The 14,115-nt window shown below is 47.5% G+C and overlaps 1 long non-coding RNA gene across 1 annotated transcript in view; it reads left to right on the top strand.

The window, feature by feature from the left end:
- Window positions 1-5,407, top strand: part of LOC134558107 (uncharacterized) — a 47,587-nt gene extending 42,180 nt beyond the window's left edge. The window contains exon 3 of the long non-coding RNA XR_010082282.1: window positions 49-5,407. This is a non-coding gene — a long non-coding RNA (uncharacterized LOC134558107). The remainder of the gene's footprint in view (window positions 1-48) is intronic.
- The last annotated feature ends 8,708 nt before the right edge of the window (window positions 5,408-14,115 follow it).

Raw genomic sequence — 14,115 nt, 5'->3', positions numbered from 1 at the left:
GTGAACAGCCCCGCTCCTGTGCTCTCCTCTCCTCTCCCCCTTTTGCAGAGGCCAGGAACCAGCGCTGCTGCACCGGCCAAAGAGTGAGTCACGCCAGCGAAGCGGTGACACATCCCGAAGGTTCCACGGGTGACCGAGCATCCGGGTGAGACGGCGGCACAGTTCCCTTGTGCCGGATGGGAGGAATTGCGTGAGGACAAGTTTTATAGGCGGGCTGATGTAACGCTATCGGACAGGAAGGTGTGGAGGCAGTGCCATGGGAGCAGGCAGGTGCTGCTCGGCCGGGAGGGATTGGCCCTGGCTCCCCCGAGGCTCTGTGTGCCGGCTGCTGGCGGTGCTGTTGTGCAGCGCATCCTGCCGGCTCTGCTGCTGCGAGAGAAAAACAAACGAGGGAAGCCAGAGCCGCTTCTACTGTGAAAAGAGAAATCAGCTCGAGCCGTGCTAAGCCCCTGGTCCGTGGGCCCGGCACAGCCAATCTGCTTTCATTGTTTTGCAGGACTCCTCTGCAACCCAACGATGACAAATACCAGGAATTAGCGCAGTGTAATTACTCCATATTAGCTGAATTCACAGTATAGACACAGATCATAAACAGCCATTGATTATTCCTAATTTCACATTTTTACCATTCTGAATTGCAGCAATTATGCCTGTCTGAGGGAATTAGCTTCTCTTTCAACCCTGCAGGTTCCCAGTCACTGCCCTTCCTTTCAGGGACATTTTTACTGCTGAAAAAAGGGACATTCAACACAAATCCCTCCATACTTCTAAAATAAAATGTCCTCCCCTTCCCCTCTCTCCTCAGTCCCAAAATTCTTCTGACTTCCCAGCCCAAAGGTTGCTCCTTTTGCTGCCAGCTACCTGCGATGCCGGTGGGTGCTCGGTGTGTTCTGTCAGAGCTGGACACAGCTCTTTTCACCCTGGGTTGTTGCAGGAACATCCACAGCCCTGGCTCTTGGTGCAGGTGTTGCAAAGACGCCTGTGGGAAGGGGCCTGGGCACACCGAGGCTCAACCTCCATTTCCTGTTGCTGGTTGGTCCATGCAAGCAGCACTCCTGTTCAAGAATTGTCTCTTTTTTAAAATAGACCATGACATGATTTTCAAAAGCTAATCTGAACCCCTGGTGAAATTGCGTTAGGGCTCTCTGTCTCCAGCTGGGTAACACCTGCACCTTTCCCAGACAAGATCTGTGAGGGAGGCTGGCAGACCTCAACACCTCCTTGCTACAGACTGCAAGCAGTATTTAAAAAAAAATGAATGTAGATATAAATTATTAATATTTGCATGGGAAATTTCGAACCCTATTAGTATCATATCGCTGAATTTGTTTCTTGCGCACAGGCAGTGATTTCATTACAAAGGGCAGCAGAGCGTAATGCCAGCTCTGCTGTGCTGACTTGGTCAATTAATGGTGAGAGGGGAAAGAATCTGTTGTTTGTCCACGGCAAGGCCTTTGGGACTTTTCCTTTTCTTTGCCCTGGTATATTCTGAGGGGTGGTGGGTGGCTGCCACTGGGCACGTGCTGCACTCACAGATGTGCTGGGGTGTTAAGCTGGAACTGGGGGGCTCAGCCCAGAAAAAAGGAGGCTCAGGGAGGTCCTTACTGCTCTCTACATCTCCATGAAAGGAGGTTGTTGCCAGGTGGGGGTTGGTCTCCTCTCCCAAGTAATGAGCGACAGGACAAGAGGAAGTGAACTCAAGCTGCACCAGGGGAGTTCTAGGTTGGGTATTAGAGATAATTTCTTCACCAAAAGGGTTGTCAAGCTTTGGAACAGGCTGTCCAGGGAGGTGGATGAGTCACTGAGGGATTCAAAAGATGTGTAGATGTGGCTCATGGGTCATGGTTTAGTGCTGAACTGGGCAGCGCTGGCAGAACAGTTGGACTCGATGACCTTAGAGGTTTTTTCCAACCTAAACAACCCCATGATTATAAAGTTCTATAAAGGGATGAGGGTCTGGAAAGCCTCTGGTCCAAAGCATTTCCCACTGCTGGTGTGGGACAGGGAGTTATTTATTCCAGGCAGTGGCTGTGGCCATTGAGCAGCAGCAGCAGTTTTTTATTGCATCCATTCTAGGACACTGAAGAAAGATTATGCATGCTTGCACCATGCCAGCTTTTTATTAGATTGCAGGCAGGGGTTAAACTGATCCTTGTCAGCACAAATATAATGCCCAGGGTGATGGGAGCAGCATAAATTGAGGACAAGAGGTGGCCGCTTTTACCACGGCTCTCAAGAATGCTCTGCTGTTTTACTGCATCATTTGCTCTTTAATTGGGACATTTCCCTCTGGCCAGGGGATGTCTTTCCTTTTTTTGCCAATGAGGTGCAATAAATAAATGGGCTGAGACACATACTCTGAGGGGAGGTGAGGTACAGAGGGCAGATGTGTGACTGTACCAGAGCCCTTTGAATGTCCCCAGTTTCCCACAGTGGCGCCTGTTCTGGTACGTCCTTCCCAAGCTGGGCACACGGGCAGGGCGTCCTGCAGGAGTGCAAATCACACAGGTGCTTCATCTATTTGTCACCCCCATTTTTTTCAGAGCACTCACGTCATGAGGGGACTGACCCTAGTGCTGGGTCAGTGGGGTGTGTGTTTGTGGCCAGTTGTGGTGTGCCTGTGTCACTAAAAAGCAAATATTCAAAGGAGCATGTGAGTCCTGCACACGGGGCCAGCCAGAGCTGCTGAGTGCTTACAGCACAGCAGGATATGGGGGTCTGGCACATGGCCACCCCAGCCTGGGGCTGCAGGGCAGCTGGGGGGTGAATAAGGCCCTCATTCAGTTGTTCTGTTACTATTTACCTGCAGTAGTAAATTATTTAGGTGTCTTCCACCCCTGCTCCCCACCCTCCCTGTGCTGCCAGCAGAGGAAATCCTGCTTTTGTGCTGCTAATGGACCTCACAGATCCAGTAAAACATTACAGTGCAGACAAAATGTCTCTTTAAAAGCGCAATAGAAATTCAAACTCTCCACTGAGAACAAAGCCAGTGGGGCTTTTTGCATCTCCTGTTTTTATTGTATTCTGTAACATTTGTAAAGTAGATCACTTTCATCGAGGGAGTCTATCTCCTCTCCTGAGCTGTAATTCCTAGACTTCTTAAAGAAGATTTCTGCTCACAAAGGAAATAAAAGATAGAAATATGATGCTCTCTGACATTTGAACACACTACTGAGAATCTGAATTAAAAGGAACAAACTCAGAAAGTATCATTTATACAGCAATCAACTTTAAAAAGTCACCATCTGCTAAGAGTTACCACCTGGTGTAGCTGTGTCTTTACTGCTAGACAGAGAATAGGAAATAACTCAGGGAACTCTCCTGCACCTGCTGGGTTTTTCCTGGCGCCGTGCATGCTCCGAGCCGTGGTGGCTGGGGAGCTGCAGGGTGCCTATTGCAACTCTCCTTCTACTCCAGCTCACTACAGAATATAAATCTGAACACAGCTGCCATTAGCAGGGGTGATTTGGGGTAGTTCAAGTTATAGCTTAGTGTCAGTTTTTCAGAAAGTCCAAAGGGCAAGAGAAATAACCACAGCTGGAACAAGGGACCTGGATGTGGCTTATATTTAGAAATCAGATTTTTTTCTTTGCTTGCTGCTCACCTTCTTGCTGTCCCCCACCCCAATGACATTTCCTGGTTTCTCATAGCCCTTTCTAGTTTTGTCTTCCTATTTCATCATAATTGATGATAACATTAACAAATTCTTTGCTCTGTGCAACCTGTCTAGTGCTCGCCTTGCAGTATTTTGCCTCATTTTCGTCTTCCACTGTTCATCATCTCCTAGAAAGGTTGTGAACTTTTTGATATAAAAATTTCCCATCAAATTTTATGTCTTCCACCAAGACCACTCTGTGTTCAGGTGATTCTTAGCACAATTTAATCCTCTGTGCAGCCACTGCTCAGTGTCATTCCCTCTGTCTTGGTAATTGTGATGGTTTCCCTCTGACCTCTCCATGCACAAAACTCAACTATGGCAACACAATTCCATGCACTACTTCAAGTCTTCGAGTTTTTTTTTGGAAGGAACTGGGAACTGAGCTACATTCATGAGGTGTATCTGCTGAAAAAGTGTGGAAAGGCTTGTGCAAGTTATTTCTGCATTGTCTGCCTTGAGTTTAATACCACAGCACCAAGTGCTGGGGAGCTGCCACGGCTTTTCCCCACTGTTCCCCATTACTGTGCAACATTTATCACAGACTGCGTGGTGCAGATGCAAGGAAACAGGGCACAAGAAATGAATTAAGAAAAAAAAGAAGTATCCCAGAAAATTTTCCTTGTGTCTGTGGCATCACTGAACCCCATCACTGCCAAGGCTGCTAAGGGGCATCATCATTATTTGAACTGATGCAACAACACCTATCATGGCAGGCAATTGCATTCCTCTCCCCTTTTAGGACTGTAAAGCCTCTTACCCCATCCCTCAGGAGGCCACTGTGTCCTGTCTCCTTTCCAAGGTCTTGTCTTGTTGCAGAGGCTGAGTAAGGGATTATAGAAAGTCATGTTACTTTGTGCCTGGGGAAAGATGCTTTTGTCCTCACCCTCAGTTATCCATTCCTGTGTGTGTTTGTAGCTCTGTGCTGGCTTTGGGAATGAGAGTGCCTGCTGTCCTTGCTGACTTGCTTTAAGGGTTTTAATTGCATTTAATCACAAAGGTCTAATTAAAGTTTGGAAGCTTTATTTGAGGGCATTTAATAGATAAATTAGTTAAATTAATTGTGGTTTGTTGTATACAGAGATACCCTTGGTTTGGCAGAAGGGCAGTGAACACATGCTCTGATGACAAATATTTCCAGGCTGGCTTGTGGGTCTGGAGTGCCCAAACCCCTGGAGATTGATGGTTGGTCTTATGGGGCTGTGAGTGTCTTCTGCTGGCTTTCTATCATCATCTTCATTATCACTTATACAACCTCATTTATTGCAAAATTAAATAACTCTTTAAAAGCTGGATAGGAGTCTGCTGTGAAGCACATAAACAGCCTGCACAGGGGCAATTGCCAAGTGCCAAAATGGTCTGTTCAAGGTAAAGTTTCACATTTTAAGCTTCTTTTAGGTGGAGGATAAACCTCAGGAAGATTCAGAAAGCAGACTGACACTGCATTGAAGGACACCAAATAACATCTCTATTTTTCCCTGTAAATCAGCTGCCTTGGAAACCCACACTCACATTTCATTGGTGACCTGCTTTGGATTTATCACAAGGAAAAATCAACATGCGTTGAATTGTCTATAATCCTTCCTCAGATGGAGGGGGTTGAATGAGCTGGGATTTTGTTGCTTTGTTGAGATGAAATGTAATTACCTTATGGGGCTTTGCATGGTGTGTTAAATTCTGCCAGTATTAAAGTGTGATACAAGCTATAGAACTGTGCTGCTTGCTGAAGATTTATGGAATAAAAGGTATAATTTCACACTTCACTGCTTTTTATTTTGAAGTTGGATGTTGACATGCTTTTCAGTTGTTTAGATGTGTTTATTTAGCCTTTACTCTTGGTTGAGACAAGTAGGCTGAGGGATTTGATGAGTGAGAGGCTGGAATTGCCTTCCTCACTTTCCCAAGGAGATGCCTGAGGGAACATGAAACCCCGTGCTGGAGCCCTGGCCCCGTGTCCCTTACAGTGACAATGCACCAACAGCTCAAGCATTACGGTTTTAGAGGGTGAAAAGTCTTTCTTCTGTCTGCTGTATTCAATAGTTTATGTTTTCCTTTTCTGTAGCCAAGAGGATGTTCAGCCACGATGCAGTTCACAGCCAGTTTGGCCCCAGAGCAACTGGCTGATGCTACCAAGGGAAGTGGTAAAATTTGCAAAAGTGCAAATTCCTCCAGAGCTTTTCAAGCCAGACTGGCCAAACATGAGGGGCATTTGTGTAACACATGGCTCAGAGATTCCCTCATGACTAAGTGCATGATGCTGTTCTCACATCAATGAATGGCACTTCTGGAGCATCCAAAAACTCCCCATTGATGGGAATTCTTATAGCTGGACTCCTGTGTTTGACTCAAGAAAACTCAAACAGAACTGATGACTCCTTTTGATGAACACACACAGAGTAGAGCTGAGCCAAGCTAGGTGAAAACTCCTTGCACTTCTGTCTGTACTTCCTTGAAAACTGCATGGCTTTAACATCCATCCACTTCTGTGTGGGGCAGCATGGCAACCAGTTCATTTTTAGGAATGATTCCACATGCCATTTAGTCCCACTGGCTACTTGCCTGAAAAACTCTATAAAGAATTTTTTTCATGCAGCTCCATAAGAAGAATCCATCTATTTTTCCTCCCTTTTGTTCCCACCTCCAACAGTCACTGAGAATCCATCCAGGAGCTGCATGGAGAGTGGTGCAGTTCCTGAGGGGAAGAGTCAGGGTGAAAGCAAGAGTCAAGGCCCTTGGGCTGCCCAGGGCCCAGAGCTCTGCCATCCTTGGAAGGGGAAATTGTTAATCCAGACTAAAGGCACTCATATTCAACCCATAAACCCCAAACCCTCACTCTGCCTGCGCTGGGGTGAGCTGCTCTTTGGAGCACCTCAGCAACTCCTCCCCAGATTACCTAGTTCTGAAGGCCCTCCAGCTGGTCACCAGCTGCTGCCCTGGCCCAGCAGGGGCGTGTGCTGGGGAGGGGCTGTTTGTTGACACTCAACACGTGGAGCAGCAGCTTCCAGCCAAGCCCGGGGCTCCTCAGCACCTCTGTCCTTCAAGTGACTCTCCCAGATCCTGAGTTAAGCCACTTGCCCAGGAGGAACACCAATTTTAGGAAAGACTTTCCTTTTGGACAAGGCTGACAAAAAATAGTCCAGATCCAAGCAGTTGTTGGTGATCTTCCAGCGTGCCTCAGCTGCAAAGCTCCAGCACGAGGGAACCGTTCCTGGAGGAGCGGTCTCGTAACGGGGCGCTGGAGGAGAGGTACAGGACAGGGCCACCCTGTTCCTGGCTCCGTGCCCACAGCAGGTTTGGGTGACAGCAAGCAGCTCCCTGGGCCTGCGAAAGCCTTTGCAGGGCATTTGGGGCTTTCTGCTGCCATCTGCAGCTGCCACCCGGCCACCAGCACCTCCCTGGTGCTGCACAGACAGCCCAGCAGCTCCTGGGGCACTCACAGCCAGCTGCAGACACATCTGGAGAGACTCTGCTGGGAGGAATCACAGCCAGCTGCAGACACATCTGGAGAGACTCTGCTGGGAGGAATCACAGCCAGCTGCAGACACATCTGGAGAGACTCTGCTGGGAGGAATCACAGCCAGCTGCAGACACATCTGGAGAGACTCTGCTGGGAGGAATCACAGCCAGCTGCAGAGACACATCTGGAGAGACTCTGCTGGGAGGAATCACAGCCAGCTGCAGAGACACATCTGGAGAGACTCTGCTGGGAGGAATCACAGCCAGCTGCAGACACATCTGGAGAGACTCTGCTGGGAGGAATCACAGCCAGCTGCAGAGACACATCTGGAGAGACTCTGCTGGGAGGAATCACAGCCAGCTGCAGAGACACATCTGGAGAGACTCTGCTGGGAGGAATCACAGCCAGCTGCAGAGACTCATCTGGAGAGACTCTGCTGGTAGGAACTACTGGATCTGCTTCAGAAGAGAAGGCCCTGAGTAGATCCAGCACTGAGCTGAAGCTGCTTGAGAGTCAGGGGAAGGCACGGCAGCCATGGTGAGCCCTGTGCCTCTGTACTCATTACAGGGTGTTTGCTGCCTTGTTACAGGTAATAAATGACTATTACTAATATAAATTTCATTTTTTCCCCTAATAATTCCCTGAACTCATCAGCCTTTTCTGGTAATAAAACACCTCCCTTGTGCCCTGTTTTACCTGCTTTAATATATCTTCATGGGAGTTGTTATCTCCTAGAAAACATTGCAGTGCACTGGGAAACTGTGGGATAGAGCTCTGTGGGGTGTGTACAACACAGCTCACAGCCCCCTCGCAGCCAACCCTGGCACAATGTGCTGATGCTGTGCTTCACAGCAGCATCTTGATTTTAACTATTTAATAAAGACTGAAAACTGCTTTCTTGGAGAGACTGCATCTATAATTATTTTCTTCATGAAGTAATTTTGGTTTCACAGGTAAACACCAATCTCAGCAATTTCCACTTTTAATACACAATCTGATTTAGGACTAAACATTCTCTGCCTGCTAAATAGGTATTTATTAAAACCAAGCTGGCCTGACACCCTTCCTCACCACCCAGGTTTTCCCCTCCCCCCTATACAATAATTATGGTTCTGGGGGGAAAAATATGTCACAACACATGCCTGAGGGGGGCCTGAGCAGTTTAACAAGGTTTAATTACAACATTAGCAGTGTGGGTGAGGCATACAAGTAAACAAGTCATAAATCAGCTCATAAAAGGAGCAAAATAACCCCCTTCCACCCACAGTGACTGCAGATTGCACTGAACAAATGTGTCCTGGGTGTTTGGGATACACAGGAGGTTTGCAGATTTGGGTGCCATCGAGCTGGTTGCAGCCACAAATGTCCCCAAATGCTGGGTGTCACCTCCTGTTCCCCCAGGACTGACCCTTGTGGGGATGAGGTGCTCCCACTCCCTCATCCCAAGGGATTGGGGCTTTTCCCAAGAGCTTCTTCCACCAGGATCAAGGGGCTCCTCTCTGCTTGGCTGTGGGTTATTCCCCTCATCAACCCACTGCAAATGGGTCATCTCCAGCTCACTCTCCCTGTGGAACCAGTGATGATCTGCAACACCTGGACTGGTTTTTCAGGAGGAACTTTGGGAATTTCCATGGTGATGTGGTAGCCCGTGTCACCGTGCCCGTGAGGGGATCAGCATCAGGTGCTCATCCAGAACCACCGTGGTCAATAAACCGTGAGTCAAGAAGGATTTACATGACAGTGTGAGAGAGCTCTTAAGAGCTGTTAGAGTGTGCTCAGTGATCCAGCTACAAAAATGTGCCAATGTGCTTGATAAAAGATTTTAACTGCTTTAAAATATAGTTACAAGCTATTGCATAAAGGAGAAACAGTGTCTTAACTATTCACAGCACTGAATCTGCTTTACTTTAACACATGTTACAGTGACTTATGCAAGATATAAAAAGCAATTGTCAAAAATGTGAAAGAAAATTCGAAGGCAAAAGCACAGCCATTCGTTCTGATAACATCTGGTAACGTGTTAATGCAGGGGAAGAGAAACATCAGTGCTGCAAATGGAAAGGGACCATTCAGCAAACTAAACTCTTCCCTGGGAAAAAAAAATCCACAGAATAATAATTATCCATTAGCTTTAAAATAACCTACAAGTTAATAGGTGTTTTCCTAGCATATAACATGTTTTTCTAGGGAAAACAAATCAGTCACTAAGTGAATTTGTATTTTTTATGCTCTTTATTTTCATGATTGGGTCAAAATAAAACCTTGTTGAAGATAGAAAAAAAAGATGCCTTAGAAGACTAAAGGGTTATAATTCAGTCAAGGCTTCATAATGGCACTGCATACCCACTGCAGTGGAAAGAGAACCTTGAGACTGAATTAGTGCCTGAACATTTTGTGCAAAATCCTTCATTGTTACAGGGCCTTGCCAGTTCATATTTATGTGCTTTATAAGGTGTCACGTAGTTGTACATTTTAATCTCCTGGCACTGAGTTTATTGCGGAGAGGGCTGCAGAGCTGGAGGTGTCAGAGGACCAGGAAGGGAAAGCAAATTCATGAATTAGCACCTTTATCCCTATTTCACTGGGTTCTTTTTGCAGAGCCCTACAAGTGTCTGTGGCCAAGATTTTCTGGGCTCTGGGGTGACATGGATGGGGTGTGAGCCAGCAGAGCCCGAGGAGGAGGAAAGCATGTCCCAGAGAGCAGGGCTGGGGCAGCAGCTCCCCTGGGCCAGCAGCCACGCCAGGGCTGGTGCAGTTCCCTGCCACAGACAGTGGCAGCAGCGCTGTGGTTCAGCACCAGGACTCTGCCTGGCACTCAGGGCTACAGCTCCAGCTGCAAATTCGACTACAGATATCTCATTCCCATTGAAACAAGGCATCGTTAACCTGTAACAGTGGCAAAGAGTTCCCACGGTTACCTTCAATGTGATGAGTGCACACAGGGACACCAAGGTCCCTGTTTCACTGGGGAAGGTTTAAATACCTTAAATACCTTCCATCTGTGTGTGTATAGCTCTTAAGTGGCTCTGGAGGGGAAGTGGCAGCAGGAGATGGGAGGATGGATCCATGTGGATGGATGGATCCAGCTCCTCTTGGCTGTCTCAGAACCTGCTGTGTGTTGGTTTGCTTACGAGCTGGAAGTTAGCAGGAGATACCAGTAAAAGATGGGTCCTTGGAGCACCTTACAGACTGACCAGACTTCCTTCTATTGGCACGTGAGGATTGATAGATCACATTAAGTGAGGTGTAGTGCACAGCAAGGGCACTATAATGTGTCACTGGCATGATGGGATGCCAGGCCCTCACCACCCCCAGCTCTGCTGCCACGGCAGACCCCATGGGCAGGATGAGGCTGTTTCACACAGAGATGGAGCATTCTTCATGCTTTGCACTGGGCTGAGTGTGGAGTCTCAGCCTGGCTCTAAGTGTGCAGAGGAGAAGGGTCTCTTGCAGGGAGCACATCCCTCATAATAACATCTGTCATTTGCTGCTCAGGACACGCTGCCCTGGGCTCCTGTCTGGGGGTCTCACAGCAAGTGTTTAGCTCTGGCCCCTCTGGTATCCCCCTAGAGAAGGCAGCCCTGGGGCTGGGCACCCTGGGACCCTCGGTGCATTGGGGGGACTCTGTGGCACTGCAGAGGAGCAGCAGTTCCCTGAGGATGGCAGGAGCCCCTCATGGGTGTCCGGACTCTCCCACATGGCCCCTGTCCATCCCTGTTTTCCTCTGCTCAGTCCCCACAGTGTGATGGGCAGCCCTGTGCAAGGATGTGCCTGTACACTGCTGGAATGGCTCAATTTTACCCCACTAACATTTGGGAGCACTGACACAATGATATTCCTCCTCAGAGGCTCCTCTCAAGCCCCAGTGAGAAAACAGCAGCCTAATGTGCAGGAAACTTGCATGGGATGTTTCCTGAGCTTTACGCATTCATTAGAAAATTACTCAGTGCTGTAATAAATGCATCCAGAGCTTTGGTATTTTGCACATCAGGTGGTAAAACAGTAGCTGTGAATAGATTGCCTGTATGAAGGTTTCTGCCTTGAGTGCTGCAGCAGCAGATGGTCTAATAAATATGCAGTGCTCTAAAACAACGTCCGTAATTTCTGTGACCTCAGGTTTTTCAATCTCCCACGCAGATAAAATGCACAATCATCCAATAATAAACTTTTTCATCGAAAACCCCTCTAAGCAGTCTAATGTAAACATCTTTTGAAGTACACTAGCAGTTTGTACTGGGAGCCTAGCTGGGTTTCTTTATGAAAAGTATTTTGCTGTTGCTCTGTGGATCAGTGCAGAGGACCCACTACTGGCCTAGCCTGAACTTCTTCTCTGGCAGTGGCCAGGTGGGGATACCTGTGAGGATTGGGATGAGACCACAGGAGCACTCCAGCCACAATGCAAAAGTAAAATTACATTTTATTTAATGGGTCTTGATAGCATTTTTCTTCTGCTGTTTTGTAACCTCTTTCTGTAATCTTTCAAACCTGTCTGTTCTTCAAAACTGGTGAAAGAACATGACAACAAATTAAAACCCCAAGACCTGCTGAAGGTGCCACAGCAGCAGGGATGGGTCACCAAATGCTCTGGCAGAATGTTCTGCCCCCTGCAGCCCACGCTGGACCATTGTGCCCGATGGCCGGGAGCCAAAAGCAGCTGTTCAGGTGTTGACATCTCCTTTCTGTTCCAGCGCTGAGGGGATTTCCCTGCAGAGATCTTGAAGGACACCAGTGCAGGGGTGTGTAAGCAGAGGGTCCTATCCGGGTCACATTTTGACAGAACTAGAAAAACAACCTTTGTTACAAACATAATTCTGGTGCCCTTGGAATGAAAGAAATGTGCAAGTGCTGGGGAGCCGTGCTCAGCTGGGACACCTGGTGTTTGCACCGGCCTTGTACTCACCTCCAAAAATGTCTCGGCTCCTCAGCATCCCCAGCCCAAGTCCACCCTCATCTGCCATGCAGACTGGACTGCACATACTTGGAAAGGGATTAAAAGCATCCCAAGGCTGTTGATTCGCCACTTCTTTACCACAGGAACCTTCATAATCAGTCTTACCATGTAGTTTAATGCCCACAGATTATTTTTGCTTTTGAAAACTGTCAAACTTGGGAACAGAATTGCTTTTAGAGTGGTGTGATAAGAGCAAAATCCTGCTCAGGTCTTTGCACCCTGGGCTGTTACATGTGAGCCCCTGGGAGCTCACGGCTGTTCCTGGGTTTCATCCAGGACTTGTTCATTTGTGCTGGTGACAATTCCTGCAGCAGGATCCCTGAACATCACAGTCAGAAATGCCTCTGCAGCTGCTAATGAGCAAGTTAAACACCAAATAAGAAGAAATGACAAATATTGTTGTTACACTAACATATTCCCTGGGTATGGTGAAGCCAAGGTTTATCAGGGTACTCAACATAAACAGTTTTTTTCAAGGTGCCAAAAAAGGTGGCAGATGAGGATGCCAAGTTTCTATAGTAACCATGAGAAAATCAGTGATTATCAGCATTATCACATAGGAAAGACAGACTGAATTGTCTTTTCATTTTACATGTAGACCATTGCTTAAAAAAATTAAGCCCTTTTTTGAAAAAAAGAAATGAAAATAAAGAAGCATAAATAAAGAAAATAGAAAGAAATCCCAGGGAAAAGAAATAGAATATGAAATGCATTATGCAAAATATTTTTCAAGGATTTTTTAGCCCATTTATCCTTTCCACTTGACTCACTGTTTAGAGGATGTGCCTCTGAACAGAATGCTTTATGGCTGAAGAATATGTGAATAATCAAGCACGACTTTTCATATTTTCTCACCTAGTAACCCAGGCAGCAGAGGAGAAAAATCAATATTGATTTCTTCCTGTAAGCTCCTTAGGACAGAGTGTGTTCTTTCTTTGGTGTAACGAGGCTCAGGTACAGACAACACTTGGGTACAGCTCTGCAAGATTATGAAGTTCCCTTACGGGCTGGGGACAGTGTGGCTGGACAGTGCCCAGGCAGAAGGGGACCTGGGGGTGCTGGTTACAGCAGCTGAACATGAGCCAGCAGTGTGCCCTGGTGGCCAGGAAGGCCAATGCCACCCTGGCCTGTATCAGGAATGGTGTGGCCAGCAGGAGCAGGGAGGTCATTCTTGCCCTGTACTTGGCAGTGGTGAGGCTGCACCCTGAGTGCTGTGTCCAGTTCTGGGCCCCTCAGTTTAGGAAGGACATGGAGACACTTGAGCATGTCCAGAGGAGGCAACGAGGCTGGTGAACAACTGAGGGAGCTGGGCTTGTTTGGCCTGGAGAAAAGGAGACTCAGAGGTGACCTCATCACTCTCTACAACTCCCTGAAAGGTGGCTGTAGTCAGGTGGGGATTGGTCTCTTTCTCCAGGCAGCACTGACAGAACGAGAGGACACAGTCTCAAGCTGCACCAAGGGAAATATAGGCTGGATATTAGGAAAAAGTTTTTTATGGAAAGAGTGATAAAGTACTGGAATGATCTGCCTGGGGAGGTGGTGGAGTCCCCATCCCTGGATGTGTTTAAATAAAGTGGATGTGGCACTCAGTGCCATGGTTTAGTTAAGGTGTTAGGGCATGGGTTGGACTCCATGATCTTGGAGGTCTCTTCCAACCCTGTGATTCCGTGTGTGTATCTCTGTATGTGAAGTCCCAGAGCTGCTTGGGGGAGTCCAAGTGATACCACCAGGTACCAGGCTGTCAGTGATCTGCACCTCAGTGCTGCTGCTCTCCACAGACACCTGGAGGCTGAAATTTGGTAATTTGGCTGGACTCTGGAGAAAACCCTGGTAGGTGGACCTAAGACAAGAAGAATGAGAAATGAGGAGAATCATTCCAGCAGCACAGAAACACACTGCTCTAGGCTGTGTTTTAAAGCAATAAAATGTGTTTTAAAGATTTCTTCCTTCTGAGCTATCTGAAAGCTGGTTGACTGTTTTTTAGCAAGCAGAAACAAAGCCGAGATATCAGTTAAATTTCACATATGTAAGGAACATAGAAAGGCCTGAGAG

The sequence above is a fragment of the Prinia subflava genome, chromosome 14 (assembly GCF_021018805.1).
Source record: "Prinia subflava isolate CZ2003 ecotype Zambia chromosome 14, Cam_Psub_1.2, whole genome shotgun sequence".
Classification (NCBI taxonomy): Eukaryota; Metazoa; Chordata; class Aves; order Passeriformes; family Cisticolidae; genus Prinia; species Prinia subflava.
Note: the sequence above shows the minus strand (reverse complement) of the source record. Positions and strands in the feature narration are given on the sequence as shown.